The 16553-nt window shown below is 40.1% G+C and overlaps 1 long non-coding RNA gene across 2 annotated transcripts; it reads left to right on the top strand.

Annotated features, from left to right (window-relative positions):
- Positions 1-4873: 4873 nt before the first annotated feature.
- LOC103053759 (uncharacterized) lies at positions 4874-14208 on the top strand. 2 transcript variants are annotated; one of them, XR_015797016.1, is made up of 4 exons: positions 4874-5253; positions 6936-7016; positions 9231-9260; positions 9980-14208. It is a non-coding gene; the product is annotated as an uncharacterized LOC103053759 (long non-coding RNA). The 2 variants fall into 2 exon arrangements; XR_003084285.2 differs by lacking the exon at positions 4874-5253 and adding an exon at positions 5331-5610.
- Positions 14209-16553: the final 2345 nt, after the last annotated feature.

Here is a 16553-nt window from a genome sequence, read left to right as displayed (position 1 = left end):
TAGCCAATCTAAAATACACATTACCCTATGTCTTCAACCAAAACAACATAAAGGAAAACTATACTAAATAAATAACATTCGGGGAAAATGTTTTAATATAGTGATTATATTGTTGTACTGGGACTAAGCATACCCCGGTTGAAACTTATACCACCATGGAGGTCACTGGTTGATTTAGTCCAATTTACCTAACAGGATTGTTGTGAGCATAAAAGGGACAGACCCATGTGTTGTGAGTTATTAGAGGAAAGGTGAAATATGAATGCAAAAATAATTATGTGCTATCAAGTCAGTGTCAACTCTTAGTAACTACATACATACATTTTCTTTCAGAGGATCTATCCCTAACCTGGACCTTCAGGTCTTCCAATGATGCCACCCATTTCTGCTGTAATTGGGTCCATCTATTTTGTTGCTAGTCATCCTCTTCTCTTTCCTTGCACCTTCCCCAGCATTATAGACTTCTCCAGAGAGCTAGGTCTTCACATGTGTCCAAAGTATGACAATTTGAGCCTGGTTATTTCTGCCTCAAGTGAGAACTCTGGGTGATCTGTTTGATGATCCATTTGTTTATTTTCTTGGCTATCCATGGTATTCCCAAGAGTCTTCTCCAACACTGAAGTTCAAAAGAGTCAGTACTCTCTTCAAAGTACAACTTTCATTTCCATAGAGTGACACAGAGAAAGCATTGCCTGCAGAGTTCTAATCTTGTAGGTATGGACACATCCTGGCACCTGAATATCTTTTCCAAGATCTTCATTGCTACCATACCAAGTGCTAGACTGCAGCATACTTCTTGATTGTTGGTTTCTTTATTGTTGATAGTTGATCCTAAAAGACAGAAGCTATCTAACCACTTCGACATCTTCATTGTCAATTGTAAAGCTGGTTGCTGTACGTGTTGTTATTAGTTAGGTCTACTTTATACTTAGTCCCATTTTTTCACTGTGAACCTTGACTTTCATTACTAGAACTTAAAGATCATTTGTATTTTCAGCAATTAGTGTCATCAGCATAGTACAGGTTATTGATGTTTCTTCTTCCAGTTTTAAAACAACATTCATCTTCTTCCAACCCAGCTTCTTTCAATATATATTCCACATATTGTTTGACTAAGTAAGGAGAGAATATACAGCCTTGTCTCACTCCTTTGCCAACCTAGAGGCAGTCCGGTTTGCCATGTTCTGTTTGTACTGTAGCTTCCTGACCTGTTTACAGGTGGTCCTTGATTAACAACCACTCGTTCAGTGACCATTTGAACTTGCGACAGTGCTGAATGAGTGGTACTTATGACCAGTCCTTGGAGTTCCAGCTGTTGCAGTGCCCCGTAATCACATGATTATGATCCGGGCACTGAGCCCAGATTTTTACCTGCCATAGTGTCCCATGGTCACGTGATCGCGATTTGTGACCTTCCCTGCCGACTTCCCACAAGCAAAGTCAATGGGGAAGCCAGCAGGAAGTCAGAAGTCACAGTCACGTGAGGTCCTTGCTTAACAACCCACACAGTCTTCACTTAACAATGGCAGCCAGGGACTGCTGGAACTGTTGTCACTAAGCAGTATGGTCACGTGATGTCGCGCTTTATGACCGCATTGCTTAGCAACAGAAATTCCAGTCCCAATTACCATTGTTAAGTGAGGATTACCTTTATACATTTTGCACAAAGACAATGAGATGCTGTGGGGTTCCCATTTTTCTAAGCACATTTCACAGCTTGACATGATTGACACAATTGAAGGTGTTTCTATAATCAGTGAAGCACAGACTGACTTTTTTTAGGGATTCTTTGGCTTTCTCAATTATCTAGTGTGCATCAGCAACAATTTCTCATGTTAGTCAGCTTTTTCTGAAGCCAGCTTGAACATCTGGCATCTCCCTTTCCATGTAGGGCTCTAGCAGAAATAATACATTTATACATGGATACATAAAACTTTCTCACACTTAAATTCAACACATCCAAGCAAAATTTGGTAGAATTGGTAGATCAGGTAGAATTGGATTCTCTTTCAGCCTCTATTGTTAATTTGGGAAAACTGATAATTGAGCACAAAGTCAGGAAGGGTGATAATGCACATGAAGTGTTAACAGTGGCATAAGCAAAGATTGCTTCAAAAGGACAGTATCGTGATTATTGAGGACAGAGCTGTTCCACCAAATCTCCTCACAATAGCACCCATATTACCTGACCTGTCCAAGATACCCATGTATTGGCACAATCACTCCATAAAGAAAGTCTATGACTAAGTTCATGTGTCACATTAAGCTATTGTTTGTTATTGCGGTTGCTATGGCTATTGCTACTTCTTGAATAAGCCATAATTGGCTGGGTTCACACAGCTTGCTAAGCCAACAGCAAACAAATTATTTTATGGTTTAACAGAATGTGTGATCCAACACATATTGGAGTTTATAGTTAGACTCTATGCAGGCAGGCTATACCAATGCATGCATATTGGAAGGCAGGCAAACATGATATTTGAATCCAAGATATGAGTCCACACCACAATCATATTCTAAGTAATTACATTATATGCCATTTGTGTGATTCATACATTCAAGAGGCTTCAGCTGAGTTGAAACTAGAGCACATTAGGGCTGGGCTGTTGAACCTAGCTTCAAAATCAGGATTCAGCCTTAAAAAAATGAAGGATAAAGACATGTGCAAAACATAAAACATAAAGATTGCTTGCTAAATTAGACTTAAGTTCATCTTAGTTCAGCATTTGTTTTCTTACTGTGGCCAACCAGATGCTCACAAGAGGTGGGGACATACCCCTCTCCTGTTATTGTTCCCTTGCAATCAATACTCGGAAGCTGCTATCCCTTTACCTATAAGTAAAGTTTTCAAGGATAAGGTCCTTGGTATTTGTTCTCCCTGAATTTATTCAAGCTCTCTTTAAAGCCAGATGAGTGCCCTAATGAAGCCATGGGCATAATTAACCATAAATAAGACCACTTACAGACTTGCTGTAACCAATTTGCAAAAAAAAAAAAAAAAAAAATTGCTGATAAAATTGCTTGCCTCTGTTCCAGTTTAACTGAGAACAAAACTAAGGGTTGTGCTAATAGTGTCTATTCTTGAAGTATGTAGACATCATTCTTACTTTAATGGAGAGGTATCAACTCATTCAGCCTGTGAATGTGGACAAATTGTTTAAAAGTTTGAAACTATTTTGGCTGATGAAAGGTGCTAAAGAACCTCCTTGAGGAAAAGCAGGATTTAATGAAAGTTGCTATCAACTTGAAAAGAAGCAGCAGTGAGACTTCTGCTTTGAGAATATTCTTGTTGGACCTTGCCCTTTAGATAATCATTGGCCAGTCTCTAATTTAACATTTCTTAGCAAGGTGTTCAATTGGTAGCAACTCAACTTCAAACTTTAAGTTAAATAATGGACCAGCATCACCCCCTTTCCAGCATTTTATGGAAGTGGTGGTTAAAAATCCCCCACTCCCATTGATTTGATCATATGGAGAAGTGAAAGTCTAAGATCTTCAATAGGAAGCAATCTGCTGCCTCTTCAAGTGATGCTTCATGCTTCTTCAGGATGCTCCAGAAGGGAAAAAAAAAAGAGTTGTATCTCTGTCAACGTACCCTGATGATCCATCCCAAATTCTGTTATTGTGCCATGCTCTACATACTTCCATTGCTTAAAAAGGGGCTGGAAACCTGTCACTTTAATTTAAATCAAGTGCCAGTTCTTACCTGTAAAGCCCCTAATGATTTAGGAACAGGATATTGGGAGGAGTTCCCCTCCTGTGGAATCTTGTCTGCCTCCAACCTTGAACATCAAAGGTAGAGAAATGGAATTGAATTGGGATGTCTTCTATTTCAGCATCCAGGTTGTGGAACCCATTGCTTGGACAGGATACTTTCATGGCAATGCTGTTTGAGAAGTTGTAATCGACAGGCACTTCTAGAAGAACAGCTTCTTCATCTCCCAATTTCACAGCAGGAATTGTTTGACTCCATTGTCATATTGGGGAACATACTGGGGAATGAGCAAGTTTAAACATCTACAGAGAATAAACAGATGGGGGAAATTCAATTCAATATTGGAAATGCACCCACATCTGGAGGAACCCTAATATCTAAAGGGTACCAGGATGGCAAAAGCCACATCAAGCTGCAAAAAAAATTGTCATGAAGAGCACTAGGCTTTACGAGTCTAAGATTTCAAAATATAGAAGTAGCTCAGAATTTCATAACCAAAAATACACTAATGAAAGGAATATGATGGAAAGGCAGCCTGGAAGAGACATATTAAAAAGCTTTCTTCAAAGCTTGCACCAAGGGAAGGAAGCATCCATTTGTTTCATGTTATATGAATATTGTGACTTTTATAAGCCACCCTATATGTTGTTTTTAAAAGAAAAAGATATACAATTAAACGTGTTATAAAATACACTTTTGTCTCTTAGTGACCACTAAGAGGGCTGAACTAGATTCTAGTGACCATAGTACTAGAAAATATTTTTAGTTGAAGCTTAGGGTCACATGCAGCCCACAAAAATCTTAGATGAGGAGGGGCCCAAGCCAAACCCATGCCAAAAATTGTTTCCCATGCATTTATTTTGTTGGCAATCATATGAGCTGGACATCATTAAACTTATGTGTATTATAAGTTTACAATTACAAACAATTATTATGAATGGTTGTCCTGCCTACCTCTGGAAATCCACCTCCACCCTGCATACCACTGAAAAGTTATGTATGGCCTGTACCCCATTAAAAAGTTGCAGGGCTGTTGCTTTAGAAGTTAAAGTGATTATACTTCCTGTAGTATTAGAGAGTTTGGAGGAGAAGTGTGGGGGCGGAGGGCAGGGGAGAGTCTTAGGTCCCCAAAGTTCACCTTTCTTGAAGCAGAGAAAAGGTTTGGAGTGACATAAACCGGATTTATTTCCTGAGATGAAACAGTGGTGGAGGAAACAGCATCTTAACCTAAGTTATCTCCACCCACATGTGAATAAAGAGGCTGATTGTGCAGTAAAATTCTTGTCCGGACCGGAAAGCGCCTACAAAGCGCTTTTTTGGCACTCAGCGAACCGCCTGCCCGCTTCCTTTTGAGCCAACAGGTCTTCATCGCATTCCGGGAACTGCTGTTCGTCCGGCCTTCTTGTCCGCCGCTGGAGGAGCGTAAGGACTGCGATTCCTCCTGTTGCTGCTGCTGGTGGTGGTGGTGGTGGTGGTGGCGGCGGGGCGGCATAGCCTCGGGCTACGCAAAGAGGCCCAGACAGTCGTAGCCTTCTAAGGTAAGGCTGGCTCTTTCCAGCCCAGCTCCCCGCAGCTCAGCAACCGAGCAGCGAGAGGAAAGGTGAAAAAGTCTGCCTGCCTTATATGGCCATGCTTGCATACTTGAGCGACGTGAGAAAGTGGCGTCATGGAGCTGAAAGAGATGGGGGGCGGGGGGAAGGGGGTTGGAGGTTCCGGAGCCGGATAAAAGTGGCAGTTGGGGTAAGCCGGACGCCCCACCCCTCGGATGCAAGCCGCCTTCCTGCTGACACGCCCGCGGTTTCTCGGCTGTGCGGCGGGAGACACACCTGAGGAAGGGGACGGAGCCAGGCTCCCGAACCGCGGAAACTCTGCCTCGCTGCTTCCCCAGAAAACAGGTCCGTGCGCGCCTCGCGCTTCTGCAGGCTCGCGGCGACTCAGCCAGATTCCTTATGAAAATTGGAAGAAGCCAAAAGGAAAGGCTGGCCAAGCTGGCGAGCGGTCGCTTTAGAGTAGGCGGATGCAGGCCTGGAGCTTTTGCTTCTGGTAGCTTCGCTCTCAGACGACGTTTAAACTTCTTGTTCTGTTCTCACGTGTTTAGAACGTTTCTCAAGGACTGCACTTAGCTGAAGTGTTTCTTAATGTTGTTGGGTAACTATAGCAATTACATAGCGTGACCACCCTTTGAAGATTAAATAAAATAATTAAAAGATACAGGGTAAAAACACAGTGCAAAAGGCAATTACCTACTGTAATAATTAGGGCAAGTCAGCCTGTCTTCTGAGTTTGAGGACATTTGGGTGTAAGATGGAAAGCTCTCCCTCCAATGTATTATTAAAGAGCTGGTTAAAATGTTTTTAATATGTTTTGATTTTTATGTGTTTCAAAGACAGTTCCTCCAGGCGCTACATGAGCACCTGTTTAGGAAATTAATAACAGTAAAAAGCTATTTCCATATGTAAGGTGTTGATTCAGGCAATTACTGCTTTCAGTGGGACACATTTCACTCAAATGAGCCAATGACAAATATTTTTTCTCCAAAAGAATGAAGGAAGGCAAGAAGCTAGCCTTGCTGCCACCATCTGGCCTTACACAAACTGGCCAATTTATGCTTATAAAGATGCTGCAAAATCATGTGTATCGGCACTAATTAGGAGGAACCACATTCACTGAGGAATAAGTGTAATTCCCCAATGGGACTTGTAATGTGGACTGGATTCAGAAGTTTAGTTATTACCCCTTTGTTGCATCTTTCATTTTGCTATCAAAATGCTATTCTGAGTTGATTGAGCATGCTTAGTCCTCATTGAGCAATTTGTAGGATTTTTATCTTTGGTAGTTCTTGGTGCTTCCTAAAATTTTTGTCTTAGATGCAGGCTGCACATTTGTCTCATAAGAATCTGTGGCATAGATGCATATGGAAGAGAGACAATTTAGAGATAAACCTGTCATCCACAGATGCTGAAGACAACAGCACAGATTTCATTTCTGCAATAAATTGTATTAAGTAGTACTTCTTCACAGAGTAATTTCCCAGCAAATGCATTTAGTTGTTTAAATTTTAGGAAATACTGATCCTTCCATAATAGCAACAAATAAAGGGATTTGGCTAATTAAAGCAAAGATCTTAAGTTCTTCCAGAAAGTTGTGTCTGGATTGTAAGGACAATGTGACTTTTCTTTGTCAGTGCCAATTGGCTAATCTGTCAACAATTCCTTCCAAGGAACTGGCCGGAAAACTTGAAGAGTTTCCCTTTATTTACTTTGTTCTTCCAACCATACCTGTATCATATAGAAGACAAGAGGTACCTTTTGCTTTGTTTTTCTTTCTTTCAATAAGTACTCTTACTTAAATCTAAATGCAAAGGTTTAGAAATAAGGGGGAATAATTTCAGTTCTGGTGGAATATATGTACAATTTTTTTTAAAAAAATGTCTAAAATGACTGGTAAAAAACAGATTGAGCTTTTCTTTTGTCCATGTAAATATACATAACATGCAGCTGCCTAAGTAATAAATTTGGAAAAAGATTTTTCTGCTGTAGTCCTTGGTTAGCCATCAAAATTTTCTCTCTCTGCAGAAACAAGGGTACTTAAGGTCTTCTGAATCTGATCTTTCTTCCACAGATAAATATTTTTACTGAAAGTGCTCACTTAGGCACAACAATATCTACTAGGTTTCCATGTTCAAACAGAGGGCAGGAAAAAGGATTCTGCAAAGCTTGCATTGTTCATGCACTTAATTCAGTTCAAAATCCTAGTGTGGGGGATGTTCATCTAGCATCAGTGCAGCTGTTATAAGCAGAATCAGACATCTGTATCATAAAAAGCATGTCCTCTTAGAAGTGAAAATAAACTTGCACAGTCAGTGAAGGAACAAACTATTTTATTTCCCTCTAGCATTGTTTTAACTATAAAACTATGCCATGAATTATGAACATAGAAACTGCTACACGGCTTCAGATCATGATTCTGTTTGAAAAAAAATGACATTTTTCAAAGCTTCAGCCTTAGGAAAAGCCAGCACCTTTGATGTAACCATTTTTCAAAATCTCATAATACAACAGTTTAATCTTTAAACAGCATGCTTTTTTCAATGTTGGTAGCTTTGTATCCAGTGATAAAAAGCAAAATGTAAGAACCCACAGGGGAATGCAGTTGCAAGTCAAAGCAACAGTTTGGTATGCATATTTCTGTTTCATAAGTCAAAACAGATACACATTCTTTCCATGTCACAGGATTGTTTTTTTACTGTAAATGAAAGAGATAAGATAGGGAACAGCTCTTAAGTCCATAAGGCCAACCCTACTATTTGGCAAAATGAGGCCGTGGTGTTAGAAGGCAGAGCTGAAGATACCACCACATTCCTTCTACCATCTTGCTATCTTCAGATGTTTAGAAATAGGCTGTCCCAAGTGTCATTGTCCTCAATAGCTCCAAATCCCACTGTCTTCAAAGCAACATATTTGCATAGTTACATTTTGCCTTATTCACAAGGGCTAAAGTGTGTGTTTGTTTTTAAGGAATGTGACTCTTCTACTGTAAATTCTATGCATGTTTCTTCAGAATGTCATTCCCCAGAGTCCAGTGACACTTCAAAATAAGCAGGCATAGGATTCCAGTCTTCAAGCTAAACTAGAAGTAGTGAGACAAATTTGTAGTGTGAACTTGAAAAGCTAACACTGGGAAGGAGTAGAATCTCAGTTGGATCAGGATTCTGGTGCTGAGGAATAGTCTGCAATTCTGGTTTGTCATGCTGGTTTCCTAACATGACTTCCATCCCTCTATTTGCACTAGTACATTTTCCCCAAAAGGTGATTTCAGTTAGGTGAAGGAGTTAAATTCTGATGTGCACCCAATTTCACATGCCTGAAAGTAAGGCGTGAGCTCTTGAATCAAACCTGGCTGTACCATTGATGGAGGAATCTAATTTGTGTGGAACAACAGCAGATTGCGGATCATCTCCCTCTACAAAAATAAGGAGGCAGCCTTTCCTGGAAAGTTAGTCTCCATCTATGCAACAGTTGTCCCATGAGTATAAGAGAAAGCTAGATAGGTAGGTATGCTTAAAACCTTAGTTTCATTCTCAAAGATTTTATTGTTCTAAATCAAAATGAGGAATATGTGGGCTTCCAAATATTGCCAAACTACAACTCCCTGGAGCCCCGATCAGCATGGTTAATGGAGGGGAGGAGAATGCTATTAATGCTGTAATTCAGGAGGATCTGGAGGACAAGAAGATGCTCCTGAAGATATATACGAGAAGGTTCCTCTTCCTTCTCGTATATATATTGTCTGTGGCCAAAATGTCAACTTCCTGAGATGGAAAATTCATGAATGAAATTTACATGTCAGGACCCAGGACTGTACTGAGCCCTGAACCAGCAGATAACTGAGGGTCTTTCCCCACTGCTGAATTGAGCTGCTCTCTACCCATCCTAAAGTCAGAAGAAAATCATACCAACATGAAATGTGCTCTCCCCATTGCTGATCTCATTTGCCTATATTGCCTCTGTTTCAGGTGACTGCAATCACGTGACTTCCCTCTAAGGTAATGGATGCCAAAGGCTAACTATTTATATACCCTGAAATTGCTCTTGCATGGTATCAGAAGAGAATTTAAGCCTGTCTGACTCATAAGATGAAAGCAATGACAAACACAATCCCCCCAAAAGATGTTGCTAGGGCTTGTTTGTGCCATGATTATGTGCGTGTGGAGACACAGCTCTAAGAATGTCAATATGCTCATCCATCTCTATAAAAGGAATATTGAACAATTAGAGATAACAGATAGGGTGGCGGTGAGGAGTAGATGCTCCAATTTTTCCCCGTCTCTGTGTTTGGAGCTCTCCCTCCAACCTTAAAGGGAAAGAGATAACCTGTTCTACAGCTCTGGCAATGCTGTCCCAAGGGCTTTAAGATTACAACCTTCAAGCATCCTCACTATTTTTGCAGGAGCTGTGTGTGTCATGGAGATTTTTGTATCTCAAAAATATGTTTATTAATTTTGCATTTTAATATTTACAGGGGTTGATCTTTTACCTTGAGATGCTTATTATCCTTTATTTTATAATCTGCATAAAGCTGCATGTTTTAAAGTGAAATACAGGTATTTTAACAGTACCACTACCATCTGAAATTGCAACAGCAGTAATGGTACTATGAGAACATCTCTCTGTAGGACTAAATTTGGAGAATCATTTTTATTCTTAAGGTATGTTCCTGTAGCAATATCTGGCCACTTTATGTATTTCTCTGCTTTCCTTTCAGATAAGAAATGCTTTCTGTTGATAACAGAGAATTTTTCAGGATCATCAAATATTTTAAAAAGATGCCTGTGATTCCTATGTCAGCACTGCTGCCTTCTAGAAGAGGAGCATTAGAGCTTCCTGCTTTATGAGGATCAAGTTCTTTGCCCAACTGCATTGGACTGATGAAAATCTTGGAACCAAAGTAGACGTTAGATGAAAATACAGATAAAGGAATATGAGAAATCTGGGTTAGACCAGTGGGCTATCTGGTCTAGCATTCTGTTTGACACAGTAGCTATGTACTATATTCATGAAACTCATAAACAGGTAACAAGAGGCCCATTTCTGAGTACAGTTAATAACAGAAGTTGCTGCCAAGAACCATCTGCTTTCCTCAGAATGTAAAAAGAAAACAGACCAGGCCCTTTTGTGTCAAGGTCAATTCTGTCAATGCACTGACTCTAACTTCAAGAAAACAACTAATTTAACAATACGTTACCCATCCTTCGTCAGCAAGGTATGTGTTATTTGAACCACTGGCTTACTTTCTGATGTCTGATAGTTCCTTTTTGAGAACAGTGAACGACACAAATTGTCTAATGGCCTCTTGAAGTCCTAAGAGACTTCAAGAAGCCATTAGGCACAATGGATTTGGGGAAGCAGTAAGCATTTATCCCTGCCTAGGCAGGATCTAGATCAGAGTTTCTCAACCTTAGCAACTTTAAAATATGTGGACTTCAACTCCCAGAATTCTGGGACTAGAAGTCCACGTATCTTAAAGTTGCCAAGGTTGAAAAACATTGTTCTAGATAGTCTTTGCCCCCTCCTTTTTCTTAGTCCACACATTGCCCTCTTGATAGAGCATGGGTGCAGAGCCTGGAAAAGATGAATCTCTTTGCCATATTTTCTTCTGTGAATTTGAACCTGGAAACAGAGTTTGGCTTCCCCAGGCATTCCCTTAATTGTTTGATTTCTGGGAGGGATCAGCTATGTGAAGGAGAGGCCAGTGAAGAAACTGGCATCTTCCCTTTTTTTTTTACCTGCACCAGAGTCCTGTCATGCTCACTCTGATGGGTTTGTGATGCTCTAGGCACCCTTAAATGCCACAGTTTTACCTTACACTTCAGACAAAGCGAAGTTCTCATATGCTTCTCACAAACTGGTGACCTCTGAATCTGTGAGATCATAGTTGTTGTTACTCCAACCAGTATGTTAGTTGAGGGTGATAGGAGTTCCAGCCCAACACATTCAGACCAGAAGGAATCATACTGGGAGAAGCTAGTTTTATCTATCTGCCAAATTGGGGAGCCAAGCTGCTTTTTGTACTAACTGCATTCTGCCCTGTGATGCCTCTTTGGTTCTTTTCCCACTCTGGGGTTGTGAGGCTCATGATGTGATTAACCAGGTCAATTAAAAATCTTATGCACAACACATGAAGCATAATTGCCTTTAACTTTGGTTAGGTTTCCTGTGGCTTAGTCTGATGAACAAATCCAGGCCATTTGTTTAGTTTATGAATCCATATATTGTGGAAATTCAGAAAATGAGTTTATTTAGTAACCAGGGTAAATGTATTGTCTGGACACAGCCACTCTAGCAATTAGGTAAGAATGTAACAGTAGCTTCACATTTCATGGCATTTCCTAAGTCCATCCATAGTTGCTACAGCTTTGTATCACCTATTATATCTCCCATATTACTAAATCGAGACCCCCTGAGTGAAGAGGAACTTGGAGGCCACTTCTCACATTACTGAATGTGATATTATGTATGTGGCTATAGCATAAGAAATTTATTAAAGTAAACTAGCATAGACATGGAAAAAAATGTTGGGTCCAGGTGAAGTCTGGCCAGTAAAGACTTGCTTCCATTTGCTGTCTTTCTGGCTTTGGGAAGGGTTGGGCAGCTTCATGTAGGAACAGGAACAATCATCTTCATCCTCTTCCTCCTTTCTAGTTCCTGACATAGATTATCAGCCAAGTCACTAAGGCCATTTTTTTCCTAAATCCAGACATGAATGCAGATTGAGATGGATCCAGTTAATCCATCCAGAAACTCTTGGTGCTATAATACCATCATACATTTCTCCATTTGGTCAGAAAGGGTAGACTGGAAATGGGACAATAATTGCCTAACATGTTGCTGGTCACAATCCAATGCTGACCTGAGAATGATTAGACCCACTGATTTTTTTATGGCCATAAACATACTCAGAACTATTGGAATAAGGTCAGAGGGAAACTGATCTGTTTCTGTTCACCACAAGGGTAGAGAAAATCATAGGAAAAGATCTGGCCTCATTTCTCACTGCTCCCCCACAAACTGGCTGGGTTTAGTTATGAGTCCCATTGCCAAGGGTGGAAAAGAGAAATTTTCTCCACATCTGAAATTAACATATGTAACAGCAGCTATAAAGAAAAAAATAATCTCCATATCTAGTTATTCCAGAAAACACTCCCATTTTTTTTTCTTTCTAAAGAGCCACTGCAAGAGTTCAAGGCATATAGCTGAAATTTTCAGTAATTTTGATCAATTAAAATTGCAGTTGTTGAGACTTGTAATCTGGTAACATCCTCCCAGCAAAATCCATTTCTAAGCATTTCTTCCTTATACCTGGATGCTTTCCCTGAGCATGCTGATATCTCCCCTTTGTTTCTCAGGAGCCACATTTTGGTCTTTTCTCCAGTTTTTATTCTTGATTTGCATAGCCTGGTGTTTGATCACATGGAAGTTACTCCAGGCTACCGACATTTGTTTCAGAGTGTGCCTCTAGGATGAGAGCTAGAAGGAACAGGACACTCTACGGTTAGAACTTAGAAGAACTCTTGAAGTTGTGTTCGGAGCTACTAACCTGTAGGGCTAGTAGAAACAACTTGTAGAGCCAAAAGCTATCACGCTATTGGTCTTACTTACCCTTGACTATACAGCCAATGGCTTCTACATGAAATCGCTGTATTTCGCTGCCAGGAGTTTTCACTGCTGAAGGAAATAGCAGAAAACAATATGTAGTTTTTCTCTGTTAGGAATGTGCCTAGAATGGAAGATAAGAGCAGCTCTCCTAACTATGGTTTGTAAAACCAGAGATTTATGTAATAAAGACACTCTACCTTTTTCAGGACATGCAGTTCTAGTCTTGTTTTGGGGTGAAGTATAGAAAATGAATCTCAAATAGTTAACTGTCTTATGCATTTAAGGCCCGTTAGGGGATACCACTAGCTTTGCAAGCATTTGGCCTGTTTGCCTTGTTATTGCTATCATGATTTTTGAAGTGTTTGAACATTACAGAAAAATGGAAGAAAACCACCCTATGCATGCTGACAGTTGGAATGTGTGAAACTCTACACATGATAAAAGGAAAGAGGAACAAGCAAACTTGCCTCTCTCTCTAGGCCTCCTCATCACTTTTCTTACAGAGAAGTATACTGTGTGCCACAAAGACCTTGCTCTGCCTCTGAGATTCATTCTGATTATTCACATTTCTGAATTGGGAGGAAAGCCTCTACAGACAGAGGAGATGCAACAGCAATGCGGGCACTTCATATCTGGAAAATGACAAGACTGAGGAAGTGGGGTAGTAAAGCTCGCATGCTTTGTCTCACTTGCCATCAGTGCATACAAGCAATGCATCTCTTAGAACATCTGAAAAGGGCTTATGTTATTACCCTGGACAATAGTCACCAAATTATCTCAAAGTCATAGGCCAACAGTTCAGTATCTGCTTCTTACATGGGCTCACCAAGTTATTGGGCCCACAGTCATATATTTAAGATGGGCACCCATATTAAATAAATAAAGTCTATTGTGCACACCAGAAAATCATGTTACCAGAAAGAAAATGAGAAAAAAGTATCTCCTAGACATTTTCTATTTTCAAGTTTGGATACCAAAGACAGCCTAGAATGGATCTGGTCATTTCTGAATAGGCAGCTCCCAGGGTGAAGAGGGTAAAGAAGAATAGGAGAGATGTTTTTCCCATGTGATCCTTACTGTGCTTTACCAGAAAACTTTGTACATCCCACTCACATCTATCTTCAAAAGAGTGATAAAGAATCTAACATAACCTCTAAACAGAAGCCTGTTATGTGAGCACAGCCAAATTTTCTCTATTGCCTTTTTCCTTTATGTGTGCTTGCTATAGACTGATAAAGCCTACATGTTCTCTGCTGAGCTATAGTAAATTCTGATCTTAAATGCTGATGGAAAAAAGGGAAAGAATAAAGCTCTTGTGCAGTTCGTAATGCTTCAATCATTTCAGGCAGAACCTGCAAGCAGAATGATGCAAAGCTTCATCATTCAACAGGTGAGTTCACTATTACTGTACAGTGTCATGGCAAGAATTTTGAACTGGGACAAAGGAAACCCAAATTCAAGATCCAGTTGACCATGGGAACTCATTGCATGACTTTGGACTTGTCACGCTCTTGGAAGATACTCCACTATATTTCCTTCTGCCAACCGTAGTTGGTACATTTTGGCTACTGAACTTGCTTATTTGTTTATTTGTTTGATTGACTTTATATTTTATTTATATTTCGAATTTAGACACTGCCCATCTCACGAGGAAGCTTTACATCCTGTTTTTTTCTTCAGGATCTTAAAAGGAGTATACATAGCATTCCCTCTGATTTTTTTTTTCCCCATTGGGTTGACAAATAGAAACTGACCCAAAGTCACCCTTGAGCTTCTGTGGTTGAGGATGATTTGAAACTGGATCTTCATGCTTAATCCTCCCTGCATTATTTTTCAGGTTTGTTTCCCCTGAGATTTTCCCGTGATTGTGTATTCCTATAAACCTTGGGATTCCTCCAAACTTGCTGCTCCCTCCCTCTCATAAATAGATGCTGCTGGTTTGGCTACACAAGACTTTATGCTTGGACAGCTGAGCATGCTCTTGGTGTGTATAAAAGGGAGTTCTTAGATTTTCTCTAGCAGCTTACAAATACTGAACTGACTATAACACTCCTTGCAATAAATCAGATCTCAGCTACAGTGCTTGAAACTCAGGACAAGGTGCAGTATGATGATGCACATATGGTATGCATGTGTGTGTATAAGGCTTTTCAGGGACTCAAATAAGCTGAAGGAAACCAGATACACTCCCAATGTGTTGTCTCTCCCTCCTCAACCCTAAAAGAATTTGACTTCTGATCCTATTTTTCTCATTGCAAGCACTTTCCTGTTAGTGACACTTTAATGCACGATACAACATATTAAAACCATGCAGTGGAGCTTCTGAACAATGACAGCATTCACTAAAGTTTCTGGGAGTAGGTAAAATTCACTTTTGCTTTCCTAGCTGAAGCCGTAAAATACATCTAGTCCAGGTTTAAATCTCAGCAGCCATTCAAAAAACATCAAATGAGTAATCTTTGTCCTAGGATAGAGCAATCAGCTAATTAGGAAGGTCATCTCTACCATCTCATTCAACTGACATAACAAAGGCTGATGACAGGGCTTCAGGAAGGAAAGGTTATTTCTAATTAAACCACAGTAGATGAGGGACTACAATATTATTTTGGAATGAGACCTATTTAAAGTACTACACCATCGCTATGGCAACAATGAACTGTGCTCAAGCGATAGAAAGACAGGTAGGCCAACAAGCGTTTGAGGAAACTTCCATTTGATTATGTTCTGAACAATTACTTTTGCCATTCCTTTTATACTGAAGGTCAAACAGCTATAGTCAAAAACACTGTGGGACAATTTTCCCCATATTTAAGAGTACACAAATCAGTGCAATTTTGGGAACAAAAAAGGCAGGGTATTTCTAGGGTCTAGGTGCAGGGTAGAAAATGAACCAGCCAAGAGAGAGAGAGGGAGAGAGAGAGAGAGAAACAGCCAGAATTTGGTTTCAGTTTCTGATTAGTGATCATCACTTTCAGTGGCTGGTCTGAGCTTTATTGGCTCAAGTAGCTGCAGGGCCTTTTCCCCACTTGCACCTAACCATGGGATGAACATGCCCTGTCAGTCTATTTTTCTGCCAATTCCCCTTGACATTGCCTTTATCTCATCTCCAACCCATTCTTGAGGCAATCTTAAATCATCCTCAGCTATTCCGTGGCAGTTGTTTTTCCCTTAAGCAGACAGCAACCCATCGTAACTTTCAGGTGGGTACGACATGCCTCAACAACCAGTCAGTGAGGCTGTCAGGTGACCCCAGGAGGTGGAATCTACCTGGCACTATTGGCTACTTTAGCCTGGTATGGGCGCACCTCTCCTCTGGTCCCTTGACAATTATTGCCAGGTAGGAAGGACTCCAAGTTTAGAGTAAAATGCATTTAAAATGTTATGAGCATTTAAGAAATAAGATTATTTCATTTTTACAATGCAACAGACTTGAAAAAAACAATTGTTTGTATGTGATTATATTGTCAGATCCTCCCAAGCTAAAATAATGAATTTATAGGTTCTTTTGAACCATGATTTCTTTTCTCTTGGTTGATTTAATAAGCCATCATGGCTGGGTGTATACATTGTATTGGACCATAGTATGGCTTTTTTGTGGACCAGTCATGATCGTTTATTCAACTAACCATGATTAAAACAAACCATGCCTTAGCATAATGTATGAACCCAGACAAAGTCTCCAA

This window comes from Python bivittatus, unplaced genomic scaffold (assembly GCF_059951505.1).
Source record: "Python bivittatus isolate LINGU-HERP-01145 unplaced genomic scaffold, Pbiv_v1 ctg000480_np1212, whole genome shotgun sequence".
Taxonomy (NCBI): domain Eukaryota; kingdom Metazoa; phylum Chordata; class Lepidosauria; order Squamata; family Pythonidae; genus Python; species Python bivittatus.
This window is presented reverse-complemented; position numbering and strand designations above follow the sequence as displayed.